At 33.6% G+C, this 22,963-nt stretch overlaps 1 long non-coding RNA gene across 1 annotated transcript; it reads right to left on the minus strand.

Moving 5' to 3' along the window:
* LOC109849859 lies at nt 13,073-22,676 on the minus strand. Its single transcript, XR_002249250.1, has 3 exons — nt 22,633-22,676; nt 18,594-18,643; nt 13,073-13,617 (listed from the first exon to the last, which is right to left on the minus strand). It is a non-coding gene; the product is annotated as an uncharacterized LOC109849859 (long non-coding RNA).

Here is a 22,963-nt window from a genome sequence, read left to right on the forward strand (position 1 = left end):
CCAAAAATCGTGGGCTAGTTCATGAAAATGTGAATTTTGGACTTGACAAAATTAATTACTAATGAGTCAAAATGAATTAGAATAGCTAAAACTCGTGCATTATAGCTCATGAAAATTGTAAACTTTGAACTCTGAAAAAATATTTGTCAATTGGTTAAAATAATTGTGTTAGACCCTAAAGGGGGGTGATTAGGGTCTTATGCTAATCTAATTCCAATTAAAAGCTAATTAAAAATATATAGATCAATATGTTCTTGCAAGAGATGGATATGAACAATAAGAATATGCACAAATAAAATATGAGACAAGCAAAACACAAACACACGATATGTTTACGAGGTTCGGTCCCCACGACCTACGTCCCCGCTCCTCACCTCGAGGAGATATCCACTATCACAATCCGGTTTGGAAGCCGGAACTTCTACACACTCGGTTTACAAGCTCACCGAAAACTCTCACACTACACAATCACTCAACAATCACACTTCACACACTAAGTGTAGGAATCTAGCCCGTGTCCTCCTCCTCAAGTGCTCGATTACAACCTCTCCCTAGGTTCGTCAATCGACGCCACTCCTATTGGATTTGACCCCGTCTCTCTCTCCTCACACTTCTCTCGGTGTACAAGTGTATTACAAGTGATTCTTACAAATAAATGTTAAATACAATGATTTGTTCTCAATTAACAAGTGAGAACACAATGAAGCTCACACTCACTAAATCACACCCCACAACCCACAATATATAATATGGAAATATCAAGCTCAATAAGTGTGTGTGATAACAGTGAATAAAACTCAATAAATAATTTAATGAATATAGCTAATCAAATGAAAGTGAAATAGTAAGCTATATGGAAAGAGTTTAGAAAAACTTCTCAATGAACAAGAGGAGCTGAAGAATATGATCCCAATGGAATATGAGAGCCTCTTCTTGTTGTAGAAAACTTTCTCTTGAAAACAGATTAACGAAACACTTCTTAAACAGCTCTTAAACGTGATTAATATCTTGCTAAACAGTAAACTTGGATTTCTTGATTGATAGAGAAGAAGAGCAGCAATAGGGTATATATAGCACCCAATACAACAGCTAGAAATAGGTGAAAGACCAAAAAACCCATTTGAAAAACTAGCTGTTAGGCTCAGTTTGTCAACTCGTCGGTCGACCGGTACGGTCGACCGATTAGTTCAAAAAACGTGAGAAAACATGTTTTGAAGCTGGCGGTCGACCGACGCAAATTTCGGTCGACCGAATGGAAATTTCGGTCGACCGACGGAAATTCCGGTCGACCGGAAAATACTCAAAGAAATTCTCAGAAAACAGACTACCGTCGGTCGACCGTATCGGTCGACCGAAATCTGACATGGGCAGAAAACAGGTTTTGGGCAGTTTTTGGAAATTCGTTAAAAATATCAATTCATATCCAAAAATAGTGAAACTTTGGGGAAAGTTTATAAATGATGAAATGAACATGTTTGAAAAGGAATTTTTGAAAAAACAAATTTCGTTTGTGAAAACTACCTGGTTTTGAAAAATGCTTGGAAAACCTGTATTATTTTTATGAAAGTGAAAGTTGATATAGGACTTGTAAATATTCATATATATATTGTGCATATATTATATGTATATAATAAAGTATGAGAGAGCTGTAAACAAGAGATAAAGATATTTTAACAACGTTTAATGAAAAATCATCTATATGATAGAAAACGTCAAAAATCGTGTTAAGTGTATATATATTGAGCTTAGATATTATCATACTATATATGTAAGAAAACTGATCATATACCTAAGAAAACCCACGCAGATGAACTTGAATCTTTAACGCTGTGTTGAAATACCTGAAAAGAGAACATAAACACAAAACACTAGAAAACTTATTAGTAATAAATTGTTTGTCAAATCATCATCAAAACTATAGGGTCAACAATCTCCCCCTTTTTGATGATGGCAAACAATTTATACATGAATGTAAAGTATACACTGATAATCCACATATAACCCAAAACAAGAATAAATCATACATGACCATATATATAAAACACACATGATCATATATAACAGAATTAATTTGTAAGCTATTATATGTGGTATTTTCTCCCCCTTTGACAACATCAAAAAGAGGGAAAATGAAAGATAGGAGCAATGCTCCCCCTGCTTATAAGCATAGATAAGAAAAATAAAGAAATTTATGTCAAAAACTCCCCCTGTCAAATAGACTAGATGACATCAATAGAGCATATATACAGGAGCTAAACCGACAACTATCCATCAAACTTATGCATAATAACCATGCAAGAAACAAAACATGGTTATTGTCTTAATCATGCATTGATCATGAAATGATAAACTAGCTTAAGCAAATTACAAATCATCATTTAGGCATCATAGATGTGCATGAAAATACAAAACTTAAACATCATATAGGCAACTTATGATAAGCAACTATTTGCTACACACCAAAAACATGAAAGTTATTTTATATAGGCATTGATTCATAAAAGAAATAACCTGAACATAATAAGCCACAAAGAACATCATATAGGCATTAGAAGCAACATATTTTTGCATAAATATAGGTTTGTTCACGAGATAGCAAGTCATACATAAAACGTCACACAAAACCATACATAGTTGTTCCACAAAGCATCATAGAGTTATTACACTCAAATAAAAACAGAGTTATCAAGTTTTACAATCCAGAAGAAGGCGTCAAAAAACAAAAAATAGAAAACATCACATGAAGAAACTCAATCAGTCATCATCTCCTCCAACATCATCACCATCACCATCTCCACCATCATCACCATCACCGTCATCATCACCACCACCATCACCATCTGAGCCATCAGCAGAATCCTCACCAGAATCAGACTCAGAATTAGAAGGGATCCCGAGAGACTGACGCTGGTATGAAAGAATAGTCCTAACATCCTTCTGAATAGATGTGACACGAGTCTCAAGGCGATCAAGACGGTCACAAATCTCAGAAGTGGAAGAAGTGGAAGAGGTCGAGGCTCTAGAACGGGAGTGAGAAGATAGTTTAGGAGTGGAGTCAAGAGATATTTGCATTCTGGAAAGTGAAACTTTATCAAAGAAATCTCTTGTGGATTCAACCTTAGGTTCATTAGTGAGGTCAACATTGAAATGTTGAAAGATGAGAGTGAAAAAGGAACCAAACGGTAGAAACTTGGTATGTTTTGATGCTATGTTATTGATAAAGATAGTAGCCCAATCAACTTTGATTTTAGCAAAGATGGCATAAACAGCATTAATCTTGTCAGAGGCGAAGTGATCAAAACTTCCAGTCTTAGGAATCAAATTTTGAGCAACAATTCGGGCAATGAGTCTAGCAATAGGATTAAGTGAATTGTTGTTCATAGGATATGAGCATCCGGGCTTAAACATGAGTGGGTTAACATCTGGATTACCAACATCAACAGACATGAGATGAACGTCACTTGTTGGGATATTAAGAATCCCCGCAAGTTCGTTGGCAGAGAAGGTAATTTCAACATTTTTCACTGATGATGTAATGGTTAAACTACCATCAGCAGAAGATGTTGTGGACAGGTTCGCATAAAACAGATAAACAAGAAATGGATAATAAGGAACTTTAAGACTTTCATCAAGCAATTTATCCAACCCAACATTTTGAAGAATAGACTGAGTGTTATAGATGACCAGTTCAGGATATTTGATATACCTAGTTGGGAGAATCTTCAGTTTACACAGTTCCCTATATTTCCTAACAAGAGGTTTAAACAACAGATAATCCTCATAATGTGAGGCTTTTGCAGAGGAGGAACTAGATTCGGGTTTAGACCTCTTTTTGGGGGGCTTGGGAGGCATGATTAGCTAGGGCTTAGATAAGATAGAGGAAATTTGTCAATATTCCTGTAAATACAAACGAAAAATTAACAAATTTCTCTAAAAGATAAACCCTAGAAAAGAGAAGCAGGTACTAGAGCAATGAAATGGAATTAAATGGATAAGTGGGAGATCATTACCTAGCAAACACTTGGTAGAGATCGACTGATGCCAAAACCCAAAAAAAAAAAACGGGCGACCGAATACTGAAACCCTAGGTTGCGATTTCAGAAAGGGAGGAAGAAGAAGGGTCGGGTGTTTTGAGAGAGGAACCAGCGGTAGAGATTTGAGTGGATGATAGATCAAGGGTGATGTAGAGTTCGGGTCAAAACAAATACCCAATAATAAAACCAAAACCCAGTAAATCGAAAACCTTGCTGCTGTAGAGATTCAATTTCGGTCGACCGGCGCGGTCGACCGGAATGCTTACAGATAACCGTCGGTCGACCGGGTCGGTCGACCGAAAGAGAATGTGCAGCAAAGGTGATTTTGGAAATATGTTTTGAGAGTTTTTACAATATAAACCTTTTAGAAATATGTTTTATAGAATATTGAAGGTTTTATAAGGTATATATAAGTGTTTTTAATTATAAAAACATACAAATAATTTATTTTTAACATTAGGAATATAATTTTTCATTCCAAGCCAAAAAAAAATTATTCAAAACAAAAACAAAACAAATCGTTAAAAAATACTATATAAATCTTTTTGGTACCCAAATCATTTTGGTACCACTAGAACTTGGGACATGACCCCTATCATTTAAATCCAAGGCCCTAGGGTTATGAACCCGTTTGGGCGTATTTTGTGCACCAACACGATCAAAGCAAAAATTGTAAACGTGACCCATACGATTGCAATTTGTGCAATGTAGAGGTTTAAATGGTTTACGTTGACCGAAATAGAATGCACGTGGTTCATTTGCAAAAATAGATTTTCCTTTGTAATTATTTTGCAAACGAGAATTTCTTTTCAAATCGAAACAAAACATGGCCAAATGACCAACACGACCACAATAATCACATTTGTACACATAAGCATGTTTATGATTTACACTATGTGTGTGTACATGAGTATGTGATGATGAAGCTTGATGGGATGCACAATCATGCATAGGCTTGTCAATTTTTGGTGCATTATGACAAAATTGAGCTAAATGGCCTTTAAGACCGCAAATAGAACATTTGTGAATTTTGTCATACATATGTGCATAGTGAATAGGTTTCTTGGAAGAATTAACATTAACCTTTGCACATAAGTCCATAAGCTTTTTATTATTAGCAATACAAGTATTTAGTGTTGAATCTAAGGTAGATATTCTTTTTCTCATTTGATTCAACTCATCATTGTGCATACAAGTATTGCTACTAGAAGTAGGATAAACAAGATTACTCATCATAGATTTTAACTTATCTACTTCTAACATAGCATCACGTTTTTCATGAAGCAAACTAGCATTTTCAATTTTCAAATTTTCATTGCATTCTTTAAGAATTATATTTTCATTTGCAATAAAATTAAACTTAGTAGCTAGTGTTTCATGAATAGATTTTATATTAACATACTTACTTTTTACATCAATATAGCTATTGTGTAATTTTTCAAACTCAAGAGCAAGTTCATCAAAAGTAATAGTATCATCGTTATCGCATACCTCACTAGGGTTATTACCTAGTGGTATTGTACATGGGGATGAGGCTTCCTTAGAGCTCAAAGCGGGATTTTCCAACGCTTCTTGAATAGCCTCCAATTTTCCTTCATGTGCTTCAATAAGTTTCCATAAAGCATAAGCACTATCAAAATTAGCAAGTTTGTTAGAAAATGATGAGTGAAAAGCGCTAATCAAAAATCCTAACAAAAGCTTATTCATGTTAAACAATCTTTTGTCATTGTCACACCATTTTGATTTTTCCAAAATATGAACAACATAAGCATCCTCAATAATTTTCCATAGATCAAATTGATTAGATTGAACGAAAAGTTTAAATCTAATACGCCATTGAGCATAGGGAAAAGTATCCAAACGAGGAGAAATACTAATAGCATATCCTGAGCAAGATGAATCATTCATATCCATAGAGAGGAAATGCAAGAGGCACAATAATCAAAATTAGATTAGCACTAATAATATAACTTGGATCTTTAACTCAAGGCGGTTAGTCCTTAAATCAAAGAGCACCAAGCTCTGATACCAATTGTTAGACCCTAAAGGGGGGGTGATTAGGGTCTTATGCTAATCTAATTCCAATTAAAAGCTAATTAAAAATATATAGATCAATATGTTCTTGCAAGAGATGGATATGAACAATAAGAACAATAAAAATATGCACAAATAAAATATGAGACAAGCAAAACACAAACACACGATATGTTTACGAGGTTCGGTCCCCACGACCTACGTCCCCGCTCCTCACCTCGAGGAGATATCCACTATCACAATCCGGTTTGGAAGCCGGAACTTCTACACACTCGGTTTACAAGTTCACCGAAAACTCTCACACTACACAATCACTCAACAATCACACTTTACACACTAAGTGTAGGAATCTAGCCCGTGTCCTCCTCCTCAAGTGCTCGATTACAACCTCTCCCTAGGTTCGTCAATCGACGCCACTCCTATTGGATTTGACCCCGTCTCTCTCTCCTCACACTTCTCTCGGTGTACAAGTGTATTACAAGTGATTCTCACAAATAAAAGTTAAATACAATGATTTGTTCTCAATTAACAAGTGAGAACACAATGAAGCTCACACTCACTAAATCCCACACCACAACCCACAATATAATATGAGAATATAAAGCTCAATAAGTGTGTGTGATAATAGTGAATCAAAACCAATAAATAACTTAATGAATATAGCTAATCAAATGAAAGTGAAATAGTAAGCTATATGGAAAGAGTTTAGAAAAACTTCTCAATGAACAAGAGGAGCTGAAGAATATGATCCCAATGGAATATGAGAGCCTCTTCTTGTTGTAGAAAACTTTCTCTTGAAAACAGATTAACGAAACACTTCTTAAACAGCTCTTAAACGTGATTAATATCTTGCTAAACAGTAAACTTGGATTTTCTTGATTGATTTGAGAAGAAGAGCAGCAATAGGGTATATATAGCACCCAATACAACAGCTAGAAATAGGTGAAAGACCAAAAAGCCCATTTGAAAAACTAGCCGTTAGGCTCAGTTTGTCAACTCGTCGGTCGACCGATACGGTCGACCGATTAGTTCAAAAACCTGAGAAAACAAGTTTTAAAGCTGGCGATCGACCGACGTAAATTTCGGTCGACCGAATGGAAATTTCGGTCGACCGACGGAAATTCCGGTCGACCGGAAAACACTTAAAAATTTCTCAGAAAACAGACGACCGTCGGTCGACCGTATCGGTCGACCGAAAACTGATATGGGTAAAATGACAGGTTTTGGGCAGTTTTGAATCATCTATATGATAGAAAACGTCAAAAATCGTGTTAAGTGTATATATATTGAGCTTAGATATTATCATACAATATATATAAGAAAACTAAACAAATACCTAGGTAAATCCACGCAGATGAACTTGAATCTTTAACGCTTTATTGACGCGTGTTGAAATACCTGAAAAGAGAACATAAACACAAAACACTAGAAAAACTTATTAGTAATAAATTGTTTGTCAAATCATCATCAAAACTATAGGGTCAACAAATTGAACGTGATAAAAAATTATGGGTTATAGCTCATGAAATCAAGAATTTTGATCACCGTGAAATTATTTTTTAATGGCCCACAATGTGAAAAGATGGCCAAAATCATAGGTTATAACTCATGATATCCTAAATTTTGGCCTTCGCAAAATTATTTTCCAATTCGTCAAAAAGACTAGAAATGGCCCAAAATCATGGGTTAGCTCATGCAATTGTAAAACTTGAAATCCATGAAATCATTTGCTAAGGAGTCAAAATGATTAAAAATGACCGAAAATCGTGATTTATAGTTCATAAAATTGTGAATTTTAAACATGATAATTATTTGACCACAAGTCGAAATGACTAAAATTGACAAAAGTTTGTAGGTAATAGCTCATAAATTTATAAATTTTGGCATCTGCAAGATTATTTGACAATTACTGGAAATTGATTGAGAAGTATCAAAAATCATGGGTTATAGATCATCAAATCATTAATTGTGGCTACGTTAAAGTTACTTCCAAATGGGTCAAAACGAATGAAAATGACCAAAACTAATGAGCTATAGCCAATGAAATCATAAATTTTGGCCACTACAAAACAATAGGTCAAAATGACTGAAAATGACCAAAAATTATGGTTTATAGCTGACAAAATCGTAAGTTTTTGGTTTAATAAAATTATTTGCAAAGGGTTAAAATGAAAAAAAATGGTCAAAAATCAAGGGTTACATCTCATGAAATCTTTTATTTTGACTAATGTGAAAATATTTGACAACAGGTCAACTAAACATGACCAAAAAGCATGTGTTATAGTTTACAAAATCTTGAATCTTGGCCTCTGCAGAATTATTTACCATTGGTTAAAAATGACAAAGAGCGAAAAATTGTGGGTCATTGCTCAAAAAATTATGAATTTTGGTCTCCATGAACTTATATGCCAACAAGCCTAAACGACTTAAAATTCTCACAAATTGTGTGTTATAGCTCACGAAATCATCCAATTTGGCCTCTATGTAATTTTATACAAACCAGTCGAGATGACTAAAAATGGCCGCAAATCGTAAGTTATAGCTCACAAAATCGTGAACTTCGCTCTCTACATAATTGTTTATGAATGAGTCAAAATGGATAGAAATGGCCAAAAACCGTGGGCTATAACTCGTGAATTTATTAATTATGGTCTTTATGAAATTATTTTTAAAGGATCGAAACAACTAAAAATAGCTAAAAATCATGGGTTAGTGCTACTAAAATCGTAAAGTATGACTCCGCTAAATTATTTAACACTAGTTCGAAACGAGTAAAACGTCCAATATAATCATGGGTTATGATGAAAATGTAAAGTTTGGCCTCCGTGAAATTATTTGACAAGGATCGATATGACTAAAAATAGTCAAAAATCTTGGGTTATAGTTTGCAGAATCATTAATTTTGGCCACCCTAAATTATTTGACCATAGCTCGAAATGACACAAAATGGCTAAAAATCGTGGATTATAGCTCGTGAAATCATAAATTTTGGCCTCCATGAACATATATGCCATTGGGTTGAAATGACTAAAATTGGCTAAAACTTATGGGTTATATATATCTTATGAAATCGTGAATTGTGACCTCCGTAAAATTATTGCCAACAGCTCAAAATAACTAAAAATTACCAAAAAAAACATAGATTATATAGCTCATGAAATCATGAACTTCTCTCTCCACTAAATTTATTCTCCACGGAATTATGTGTCAATGGGTTGAACAAAAAAGTGTAATCATGGGAAGCTCACGAAAACTTATCCTCCGAAAAATTATTTAACAACAGGTCGAAATGACTAAAAATGACATAAATATTGGGCTATAGCCCATGAAATCATAAATTTTGCCCTACATGAAAGTATATGCTAATGGGTCGTAACAACTAAAAACTACCAAATATCGTGGGTTATAGCTCATGTAATTGAATATTTTGTCCTTCGTGAATATATTTACCGGTGTGTTTAAATGACAAAAAATAGTCAAAAATGTAGCCTAGCTCATGAAACTGTGAATTTTTATCTCAGTGTAGTAATTTTATAATATGTCAAAATGACTAAAAATGGGCAAAATTGATTACTATAACTCATGAATTTGCAAATTTTAGTCTCCATAAAATTATTTGCCATAAAAATGACTAAAAATAGCAAAAAAACATAGGTTATTGTCCATGAATTTATAAATTTTAGCCTCCACAAAATCTTTCGCTAATGGGTTGAAACAACTAAAAATGGCCAAAATTTGTGAGTTATAGCCTATGAAATCATAATTTTTTTCTTCGTGGAATTATGTGTTAATGGGTCAAATAAAAAAATGGCCAAAAATTGCGAGTTATAGATCATAATTGTGAATTTTGGCATCTCAAAACTATTTGCCAATGGGTCAAAACAACTAAAAATTGCCAATAATCATGTGTTATAGCTCATGAATCATACATTTTGTCCACCGAGAAAGTATTTGCCAATGAGTCAAAATGATTAAAAATGGCTAATAATAATGGGTCATGAAAACATAACTTTTGAACTCTATAAAATTATTTTTTAATGGGTCGAGAGGACTAAAATTTGCCAAAAAACTATGGGTTCTAGCTTAGAAAATCGTGAAGTTTAGCTTCTGCAAAATTATTTGCCAATGCGTCAAAATGACTAAAAATGGTTGAAAATCATGGGACATAACCCACAAAATTGTGAAGTTTGGCTTACATGAAATTATTTGACAATTAGCTTGAAATGACTAAAAATAACCAAAAAAATCATGAGTTATTGCTCCCAAAATCGTGTATTTTTGTCTCCACAAATTTTTTTGATAGTAGATCGAAATGACAAAAAATTTCAAAAATAATGGATTATAGCTCATAAAAGCATTAATTTTGTTACCGTGAAATTATTTGTCAATGAGTTAAGATGACTAAACATGACCAAAAATCTTGGGTTGTTGCTCAAGAAATCGTGAATTTTGGCATCCGTAAAGTTTTTTGCCAACGTGCTAAAACAACCAAAAATGGCAAAAAAAAACTTGGGATATAGCTTGTGAATAGTAAATTTTGTCTACCATAAAACTATTTATCAACAGATTAAGATAAATAAAAATGGCTAAAAGTTACGTATTCTAGCTCATGAAATTGTAAATTTTATCATCCACAAAACTATTAAACAATGAGTTAACTTGCCAAAAAGGAAAAAAATCATTAGTCATAGCTCACAAAATCATAAATTTTTCCACCATGAAACTATTTAGCAATTGACCAAAATGATTAAAAATTAAAAAAAAACATGGGTGATAGCTTATGAAATAGTAAAGTTTGATCTCTGCGGAATTATTTACCAAATTATAGAAATGAATAAAAAATGGGAAAATAATACATTGTAGCTCATGAATTCGTAAATTTTGAACTCAACAAATTTACTTGTCAACGAGTCAAAACAACTAAAATGACCAAAAGTTATGAGTTATAGCTTATGAAATCATAAATTTTGAACTCTTAGAACTTATTGGTCATAAGGTTAAAACAACAAAAAAATGGCAAAATATCATGGGTTGTAGCACACAAAGTTTTAAATTTTGGCCACAACAAAATTATTAGCTAATAGGTCAAAATGACTAAAAATGGCCAAAGCCCATGTGTTATAGCTCATGAAATCGTGAAATTTGGCCTTTGTAAAATTATTTCTCTATTGGTCGAAATGACTAAACATGGCAAAAAATCATTGGTTATAGTTGACAAAATCGAGAAGTTTGGCTTCAGCGAATTACTTGACAATACATCGAAATGACCAAAAATAGCCAAAAATTATAGGTTACAGCTCATGAAATCTTTAATTTTGGGCAACATGAAATTATTGGCAACGAGTTGAAATGTCTTAAAATGACCAAAACTTGTGGGTTATATATGGCCTACAAAATCATGAATTTTGTTCTTTGGAATTTATATGCCAAAGGGTCGAATAAAAAAAACAAAAAATTATGGGTCATAGCTCATAAAATCGTGAATTTTGATCGCCATGAAATTTTTTACCAATGAGTTGAAATAACTAAAAACCATAAAATATTATGAGTTCTAACTCATAAAATTGTGAATTTTATCCACCGTGAAACTATTTCCCAATGGGTTGAAACGATTAAAACTAGTTAATAATAGTGAATTATAACTCATGAAATCATGAATTTTAGCTACCACATATTTATTTACCAGTGGGTGAAAATGACTAAAAATGATAAAAATCATGGGTTATAGCTCACAAAATAGTAAATCTTGGCATACATGAAATGTAACACCACATCTAGTTATTCTTCACAAAATAGCACGTTGCGACTCTACATGAATAGCTAGAAGACATATGACCCAAATTAATACTGCAAGAAATTTTTTTATTATAGCCATTATTATTTTACGATAATCTAATATATAACTACAAATAAGGTTCTTTTTATTAAATAAAAAAAAAGAGGATGGTGCAACTCAAAATATCTAGAGGATTGAATGCTTAGCTCACCCAAGTAATTTTTTTACCATGAGGTATCCAGTTGAATCATCATGAGGAATTATGATGATCATGAGGTGTCCAAGGTGAATCATCATGATAAGGATAAAAAAAATATAAAACCAACCAAGGCCATGACTATATATAGGGGTCTCGGTTGGGCTAACTACTACACCAAACAAAAAAAAAGAAAAAAAGGTATATACATATAGAAGTGAAGCTCTAGTAGAGGAGGTACAAGAATTACAAAGAGGGTGAGGTTATCCAATATATTATGGTTATAAAATATGCAACATTTCCCTTCCTTTCATTTCTTTTGTCATTGACTTGTTATGATGATAGTTGAGCAAGCTCCTCTATTATACATTATCCTCCTTCAGTGCATGTCCATAATTCATTTTTTTCTATAAGATAATAGTCAAGTGAGATTATCTTGTATAATATACTTTCAATGCAAAACTTGTTTTCTCTTGTAGTTATTTGGAAATTGTACGTTATATTTTTAGATGCACGTTTTTCTGTTGAAACATGCCCATGCTTCAAAATTTTTGAATCAGTCATTGCAATCTACTCCTAATTAAGAATAATTATTCTATTGGTTTCACTTAGATATGAGTTGTCCGCATTTTCCTAATGTATGTATCATGTCTGACGTTTTATATCTGAGATTGATCCATGTTACTAATATATGTATCATGTGTGAGATTGGTACATGTTTTACTGATATATATATATATATGTGTGTGTGTGTGTGTGTGTGTGTGTGTATCATGCTTGGAAAATGTAGTATATATCCATATGTGTCATGTCTAGGATTTTGTGCTTGCATGTATGGTCATGCTTGGTCTTAGAACATGTCTATGTATGTAGATGAGTAATCAGCAATGTGGTGTACTTTCAAATAGAAACATATAACACGAGTGGAATAGTATACTCCATTATCACTATTCATTTAGGCATTGACAATGAGAGATAACAAGCACTAAGTTTGAAACATTATTCATTACATTCTTTGTTACATCAGTTGGGATTTGCATTTCTCATCAGAATACAAGCCAATATTGCTAACTAATTCAAAGCTACATGATTTGTTTTCTCACCAAGTACAAACACAAATATTACATCTAAAACAACTACAATGGAAGCAAAAAATACAACATGAGAATCTCTTTCTCCTCATTCGGATTTTCCCCTTCAATCTAAGATTTTCCCGCTTCAGTGATTTATTGTTCGTTTCCAACACATCTCTTTCTTCTTCTATCTGCTCAACCTTCTTTCTCACGCAATGAATCTCAACCTTCAATCTCTTATTTTCAGTCATAATCTTGTTCAACAAATCTTCTGCCCTACTATTAATCTCCCCATCATACCATTTGAAAAAATCATACTTTTTAAAGAAATCAGATGGATTAAAATAGTGGCAGCTGAAAAATCTCCTACCTGGGTTAAATTCTGTCCTTGATGTCAATAAAGAAGCTCTCATGTTGCATTTGCAGTGGACCTCCATAGATCTGGCGTGACTATGAGAAGAACCCATAGCAATTTCAGATGAAATGGAGACCTCAGATATTTCTCTACAATTGAGAGGGAAAATCAATGAAACAATAAGTTTCTATTCAATTCAAAGCACCAAAGTTTGTCACCCTCAATGATTCATCTTCATCTATCTTTAGATTTAGGGTTTTTATCAGGTTGAAAGAGGGGAGAAATAAAGAAGAGAACCAACAAACGGCTATTAAAAAAATTTGTTGAGGGGTTAAACCCTAGTTAAGGGTTGGGTTTTGATGGGAAACACGTGCAAGTCACGTGGCAATAATGGGGGCAAATTTGGTAGTTGGGTTATTAATTGAATAGATTTTGACCAAAAGTGGTACTTCGCAAAGCAGTACTACTTACAAGGTGGTTTCTATAAAAATAAAACTTACAAGGTGGTTTCCATATATTTTTTAAACTTATAAGGTAGTTTCCATGAAAATACCCTTTTAGTTATTTCGATTCATTAAAAAATAAATTCGCAGAGATCAAAATTTATGATTTCGTGAGCTATGACCCATGATTTTAGATCTTTTCTAGTCGTTTCGACTCATTGGAAAAAATTTTACCGTATTCAAAATTCACGATTTCATGAGCTATATGACCCATGATTTTTGGTCATTTTTAAGTTCATGATTTCATGGGCTTGTAACTGACAAATTTTTTTCATTTTTAGTCACTTCGACCCATTAACAAATAATTTAACGGAAGCTAAAATTCACGATTTTAAAACCTATAACTCATATGATTTTTGGCCATTTTTAATTGTTTCAACCAGTTGCCAAATAATTTGGTTGAGACTAAAGTTAAAGATATCATGAGATATAACCCACAACTTTTGGCCATTTTTTATTGTTTTGATCCGTTATTAAATAATTTCGTTGTGACTAAAATTCTCAACCCACGATTTTTTTTGTCATTTTAATACTTTCGAGCACTCTCGCTGTTTTCTCCTCAGGCAGGGCGCTCTTGTTCCTCGATAGAGCCCTCTACAACCCTAGGCATCCACACCGGGGGGGAAATGCTGTTCAGATCGACCCGGGTCGGATCTGTCTCGGTCTCGATCTGCTTTACGGCTGAAAAAAAGTCCTCCTCGCTACTGACGACCCATCCGAGCTCAAGGAATTTCAACTGGTAGATTTCGCGAGCGGATTCGAAGAGTTGGTAAATTTCGTTGCCGATTTCGATCGATAGAGCGCTGACGGCGACGAAGAAGTTGGGGTCACCGTCGGGATTTGTGCCGTCGTGGATTGAGGATTCGAGGTATTGCCTTGTTTGGGCGAAGCGTGGGGTGTTGATTAGGTTTGAGATGGAATCGAGTTCGATCGAGAGGGAGACTGCGTGGAGAGAGATGGAGATCGGGTCGCTGGGTGCTCCTAGGGTTTCCATTGGAATTGAGGAAGGGGATTGAGTCGGAGAAGAAGAAAGAGGGGGTTTTCGTTAGGGTTTTGATTTTGGGAGCGAAGGCATATTTATAGAGGGAGAAGGTAGGATCCTTGTGGGAAAAGGAATTCTCATGGGATGTATTTTGATTGAACTAGTTTATATGCACGTGCAATGCACGTGGTAAAATGTTAAAATATTTTTTCTTTTATATTTATTTTATTATTTTAAATAAGTTAGATTCATCTTGAGTTTCAAATATATAAAATTGAATTATTAGATTTATTTGTATTTTATTGGAATATATTAATATTAATAAAAATAAATGTATTGGTTTTTTAAGATAAACTGGAATGAATATACCTAACTGGGATATTGTAATTGTCGTTATAAACTATAGTTATAGCAATAATATTTTCTTACATTAAACATGAGACCTAACACATAGGTGTATTATACTTTTCTAAATGTATAATGCGTTAAACGTGGTCTTGGTATATATTAGGGGAAAAAATAGTAAAGAAATTTCCGGATATCAAAGTAAGGGGGGAGAAATAAAATAAAATGCTAAACTAAGAAATAGTTCATCACAATAATACCAAAGATAATATTGAACACATTGGTAAGTTGATGAAGGGACTACTAATATATCATAAATGCAGGATCATAAAACTTATTAAGATAAAATTCAGTAGTTGTGAGCATATATAAAAACCCTAAAAGGGAAAAAAAACGTTACAAAAATCAATAGGAAGAATGCAAATAGGTGCTATTTATAGAACTAAACTTCACTGAACAATCTCCAACAAAAAATGAACAAATTTCCAAAGAATAATATGCAACATAATTATCTCTATCTAAGCATACCGATCAAGTTGCCTTAACCACATAACACCGAATCAATCCTATTCTATCCCCAATTTAAAAAACCTTTAAGAATTCACACAAAGAAAAAATCCACAAATTTTACCCAGCAGCACTAAATTTTAATAAACGAACTCCTAGCAAAAGTATTCAAAATTATCTCAAGTTATATTAAATGATTAACAATATTCTAACCACAGCACACCAAAACAATCCAATCCTTCAAAGAAATGAATAAGATAATATTCAACACAATGGTAACTTGATGAAAGGACCACAAACATATTATAAATGCATGATCATATCCTTAGACAATAATTAATGATAAGAAACAGTTAAATATGAATGTGTAATTTTATGTGATGAAAGCAATCACATAAGCATACAAAAATAATAATAAGTTTGCATGAAAATCCCTTATAATATATTTTTTTACCAATTCATAATATGAATGTGTAATTTTATGTTCAACACCCCACAAGGTCCGTTTATCACATGTTTTTTAACCAATTCATAGAGGATCGGGTGTTTGGATGGGTATGAAATTTCTGTAGATACATACTTATCATACTGATCTGATAATATGATCTTGTGATCTCCAATAAGAATTATTAAGATATGTGCATATGGTAGACCTCTTTTTTGAAACTCAATCACGTGAACATGTGCGGCAACTTTTCCAAATATCTCCTTTTTAAAGAGTTGATCTTTCAAGTCTTGGAGCTTTGCTCGAAATATCCTTGAGGTCAGATCTGGCCTGTTATTATGGGTCTGACCTGGATATAGTTGCTCAGTGATCTCTTCCCATTCTGGATTACATATCATTGTTATAAAAAGATCTGGCTTTCCAAAGCGTTGTACTAATGACATTGCATCAAGGTATCTACGACACATATCTCTAGGACCACCTATGAATGATGATGGAAGCATTATTCTCTTGCCCACTTGGCATGCATTTGCTTCCCCTGCAGCTACACTGTCAACAATACCTTGGAATAACTCTGCTCTAATTTCTGTTTGTTTATTTCTAAATTAATTAAGTCTTGTTGTTTCAAGCTTTATGAACATATCAATAGCATATTGATGGAATAAATGACCAGCTGATGTAAGTAAAATAGATTGTCGAGAGTCTCTTATCTGGAGCTTATGATATAATAATCTCGGCATGAGACTTTTTCGAGTTTTGGTACCTTGACGCCTGTAAATTTGGACGTTAAGCTATGGTCATATATAATAATATTACTAAGAATTGTGAATTTAAATTTACCTTCACTTTCTCTGTTAAATATGTCTTCTGCAGATGCGAAGGTTGGTGGGACTATTGAAGTCGGTATTATAGTTCTTTGTTGATTGTCAGCTCTGATATCCCTTTTATCCATTTTTTTAATATTTTGATGTCATCCAACCTCTCCATTTGGAAAGAGTAAAGGATATTGCAGCGGATCATAACAGCCAAAATAGTGTTTCACTTGATGTCTTCCTCCTGAGTGTGCATGGACAACTATCTCTCTCAAATGGTGCATTGTCATTATTTCCTCCCAGATTGCAGCCACCTGATCTGCTGTTGGTGAGTTATAAACACATTGATCTAGTGCAACGTGACTATTTATTAGTATCTTAAATATTTCAAAAGATTGATAATCATTCAATTTGCGAAGAAACTTTGAATATGGGTTTTCTTTCAATATATCCATCAAGCTTAGTTGTGATTTCACTCATATTTGCATTGTCTAGTATTCCCAAACGGTTTTGCAACTCATTCTCTGTATTATAGAAGTAAAGCTGAAAGTATGAAGGCTTATTTTCCTTTAGAATTAGAGCAGTGAGATTATGATATATTTGGCCTTGTGCTCTAAATGTGAAAACTCCTTTTCTATTTGATGCTAGCTCTTTATCAAATCTGGCCCCAAATGATGTGAATGAGAAAATACTGTTATACATTCTGGTATGGTTTCGAAACTCAATTACCTCTGGTGATTGCATTGTATAAAGGACATATAATTTATTTGGAATATTCACATCTGCTAGGTGGATTTTACCGTTGTGACAGCAAAATATTGGAGGCACGTGTTCAAACTTTTTGGATCCACAAAAGACACAAGATTTTGGAGTGCGTAGCTTATATAGTAAAGAACATACTGGTTCATGAAGTATTTGTCCTAGCACAAAATATAAATATTTAATAATCTAATTTATAAATTTATATGGCCAATTTAATAAACTATAAAGTATATCTACACCTACCTTCAAGCTCATAGGCATGTAGTACGGCTCCACAAAATAGATCAACTTTACATTGTCGTTTGTCATTAATAGTATTACCAGCAAAGTCATTACTTTGTCGCTTTCTCTTATTATCCGCACTTGTCTGAATGTAATCTTTCTTCTGCTCATCACTCAACCGAGAATATTTGGTTTTTTAATTCTAGGGATTGGAGTGTTCTCTCCTGTTTAAAAAATGTTCATATGGTCTTATAAATACATACACATACACAAATATATATATAATAGTAGTTATGTTATCCAAAAACCAGAGATAAATTTCTACAAAGAAAAATCATATGTCATATTACCATTAATTTATGAATATATATGAGCAATGCAAATAGTTAGACTAAATAAAAGCATGCAAAGAAAAAAAGATGAAGGTATTTATTTTCTATTTCCATTTAATCAAAAAATATATATATATATATAATAAAAAAAAATCTAAATATAAAATATATAATAAAAAATCTAAATTAAAATAATATCAAACATGAAGATTTACCTTGATAGATGGGAGAACATGCAACAATCAAATCCTGAATCCTGTAAATTCTACATTGCAGTGTAAAACAAGTATCACCATGAAATCAAATATACAATATTTAATACAAAATAATAATAATCATGAAAATAAAAAGAAATATACACGTTGAAGGAGATGAAGTTACTATGAAAATTATGAAATTTCTTAGTTTATATATAGGCATGAGGTATTGCATGTGATAGGAAAATATTCATAATTAGAGTTTTATTAGGATTTAAATAGTGTTACAATTATTTAAACAGTAAATCTCACGGGTTTGTTGGGGATATTGTGTATAAAGTTTTCAAGAGTCTACAGATAAGAATCTTGTTAATAGTGTTATCTGCATAAAGTTTTTAAAGTTATTATAATTAAAGTATTATAATTAATCGGGTGTATAAAGTTTATTGGGGAGTATACAGATAAGAAATTTGTTGGAAGTGTTATCAATCGGATAGTTCAAACTTTTTTCAATTCACTGAAAGCAAGAAATTTGTGAAATTATGCCAAAACATAGACCAGGGATAAACAAACAAAAACAAATAAACTTATGAATAAAATATCCATACATGCATGGATGCATGAGAAGGAGCCCTCTCAAGTTAAGAGATATCAATAGTAGGAACCTGCAAATGCAGGCGGTAAGCATGAGATGGAGCCCTCTCAAGTTACATGGAGATACCAATAGTAGTTAGCTGACCTTGTTAAAGCTGTAGTGGAAGGTTGGTAGCTTTCTGGGTGAACTTTTTTTTACAACGTAATAAGGAACATTCCAGTTTGAGCTTGTGACAGAACATTGTTTTGTTCTTGCATCTTGTTTGCAATGCAATAGTTGGGGGGTGGGGGGATAGAAGGTTGCAGCTATTAGTTAGTAGGGTGGTATGAACTACAAAGCATATACATATATGTCTATGTTACTAAACAGTATGTCTAACAACCCCCGTACAAGACATTTAGTATAGTATTTATACCAACTCAACCCAGGAGAGCCTCTCTTCACCTCAGGCTCAAAACCCTAGCCCCCATCTCTCAAATCTCAAACCCTAGCTGGATTTGGTGCTTAGGAGGAGATCTGGAGAATTTTTTAGCGGGATTTTGGATTGGGAGTGTAGAGAATCAACCTCCTGCAGATCTAGGGCTTTCGTCAACACCCAAGGCGAGTAACTTCTCGCCCAACCCCCACCCCCTTTTGTTTTCATGTCAAGAATTGAGTTTTATTGGGTTTCATTGAGCCAAATTCGTATTTTGGATAGCTAATAGATCATTGTGACATAAAGTATGAATTTGGTTTTTAAAACTCACCAATGATTTTCTGTTTAAAGATCTAGATCTGAAAATATCTAAAAAGGAGTAAAAAAAACCTTGTTTTTATTGCTAACGATGGGTAAATCATGTTTATATATATATGGGATCTTTGTGACAAGTTTTAAAGGTTTAAATTCGCGATTTACTACTTCATGACACTTCCATAAGTTGGGTTTTTGTTTAAAAATCGTTGTTTTAGTTTTCAGCGGACAGAAAACCCAGATCTGGGTTCTGTCAGTCTCGCGGTCGACCGCATCGGTCGACCGCTGGGCGCGTAGAAGGTCAGAATGCACCTGACCTCTGCGCGGTCGACCGCGGCGGTCGACCGCGATGTCTTGGCGGTCGACCGACCCGGTCGACCGAGTATATCTCTGCTGAACAGTGAGGCTTGTGTCCGTATGCGGTCGACCGGGTCGGTCGACCGTCGCCCAGTTTCCTGCACTAATTGTTTTGCTGTATGTTTTTCAAGTGTTCGGGGGTTTTGCCTCGATTATAATACTAAATTTTATTTTTTGCCATACATCTGTGTATGATAGATGACTTGAGAGTACTAAGTTTATAATCACGCACTGAGGGACGTGTGTGATTTGCCTATATGTATTCTTTTCTCATATCTTATCGATATTCACTATTTGGTTCCAAGTATCAGGCAAAACTACATTATCTCAGTCCTCGTGTTGGACTATAATCCCTTAAAGTCCTCGTGTTGGACTATAATCCACCTCAGTCCTCGTGTTGGACTATAATCCATTTTAGCCCTCGCATTGGATATTTACCGCTTAAACCATTTGTTGACCAGTTATTAAGCTATGAGTATGTCACCTATTTGGTTATGACAGGACACAGTAGTTTATGTTCTGAGACGGATTTGTTTTCTCTTTATTATTGTTTCTGTATTAAACTTTGGGTTTGGTATTTAGGGATTTACAAATTTGAGATATAAGGTATATACATGAGGGTTTCCATGTTTGGATTATTTCGCTCGACGTACCTATGCTCGTGTTGTAAATTTCTAAATACTAAAACCCTCTATAGTAAGATCAATGCTTTTAGATCTCTTATATAATAACTGTATTTTCTTATACAACGAGCCATGTTCCCTTGGGGTTGGTTGTGATGTTACTCGCTAGCGCTTTGACGCTCGTTGTCCCTCCCCCTTTCAGGTAACTAGCCAGGAGCCCGGAGAGTCGCAGGTTGATGGCGAGGCATTTTAGCTTCAGCTGTTTACTTGGATATATTTTCTTTTGGAGTTCCACAGTAGACTTTTGTTTAGGTATTTTAGAGTCTTATTCTAGAAGTTGTAAAGGCGGTGTGCCTTATTTCCTCTTGTCGGACATTTGTATTTGAGACTTGTAAAGTATTCTAGTTTATTTACTCAGATCTTGACTATGTATTTCTGTATGTTGGATGATGAGATATTTATGTGATTATTATCATTCCATTAGTATGTCTTGTATTATCTTTTGCCTGTTTTGTACCCACACCAGTTGTTGACTCTACTAGACAGATGTTAATTGTGATGGTGAAATATGTTATTGCACGGTGTGGTGCATGGCAGGTTTGATATTCTTGGTTTCACCTTGGACTGCAGCCTTGTGTGAACCCAGGGGCGTCACAGTCGCCAAAGAGTATGTCTAAAGATTTTATTAATCTCGGTAATATGTGGATTAAAAAATCTGCAAATATATAGCCGTGTTATTGTGTCTTCTTGGAGAATGACTGTTTCTTAACTGTAACTTTGTTAGAGTATGACATTTGTTCCTGCCTGCAGATCACGGATATAAGGAAAGATGAATTTGGAGCTAAAGGACGTGGTAAATTAATTCTCTCAAACATACAGTACTTAATAGTGCTCCCCCCTTGTACATCCACCTTCCTATGGAAATCCACCTTCCTGTGGAAATCAAGGATGAAAGAAAGTATAATAGTTTTGGGCCCTTTTTGTTTAGCTACATGGTCTTATCACAGAATGCTTGCATGTATTATCGAGAGATTGAAACTTCTCATTCATTGGTCAAGATCAGCATCTTAAATTATTGAAGTTGCTAGTTAGTTTCCCCATTCATATAAGTTAGGGTAAATTAGTTCCCGTGGTAAGTTGTCATGAGGATTGTATAAAATATTACGTTAAACTCTTTAACTGAAAACTAATAGACTAATTTAGAGTGACTTATAAGACTAACTAATAATTGCATGATTAAACAGGCTAATTAAAACTATGAAAGATTTAAGCGGAACCAGGTGTGCACTACAGAAATTCCCACTATTATTATTGCCTTAAAGAAATAATTTTTCGTTAATTCTAAGATTAAATAAGCAAATATTTTGATAAATTGCAGAGTAAATTAGCGGTGTGTTATTTTTCCAAGTGCCAGAGCTCGAGGGGCTGAAGGCCCCTCTCTGTTGCATATTGTATCGCTCAATCGAAAGCTGGAGCATCCTCATGTTATTCCGTTATTGGTGACCATTAATTGATTCTTTTGCGTGACTGTTTTTGAAAAATTAAAAAATGATATGCAACCACGTGATTGAGTTTCAAAAACAATCATGAGTATGAATGTGTTGTAATCTATGCAAAAACAGAAACTGATTAAAAGCATGCATAGAAGAAAAAAAGAAGAGGAAAGGTATCTATTTTCTATTTCGGTTTAATCAAATAAAATATATAATCAAATATATCTAAATTAAATTAATATTAAACATGAAGATTTACCTTGATAGATGGGAGAACCTGCAACAATCAAATCTTTGATCCTCTACATTCTGCATGAAAATTGAAAAAATTTTAAAATAATTTAAAGTGCCATAAAAAGTAATTGTAGTGTAAAACAAATATCACCATTAAATCAAATACACAATATTTCTAAAGAATAATCATCATGAAAATAAAAAAGAAACATACATGTTGAAGGAGATAAAGTTACTATAAAAATTGTGTAATTTCTTGGTTTATATATAGGCATGAGGTATTGCATGTGATAGGATAATAGTCACAATTAGAGTTTTATTAGGATTAGGATTTGAATTAAAAAATACTTTCTAAT

The sequence above is a fragment of the Asparagus officinalis genome, chromosome 7 (assembly GCF_001876935.1).
Source record: "Asparagus officinalis chromosome 7, Aspof.V1, whole genome shotgun sequence".
NCBI classification, from domain to species: Eukaryota; Viridiplantae; Streptophyta; class Magnoliopsida; order Asparagales; family Asparagaceae; genus Asparagus; species Asparagus officinalis.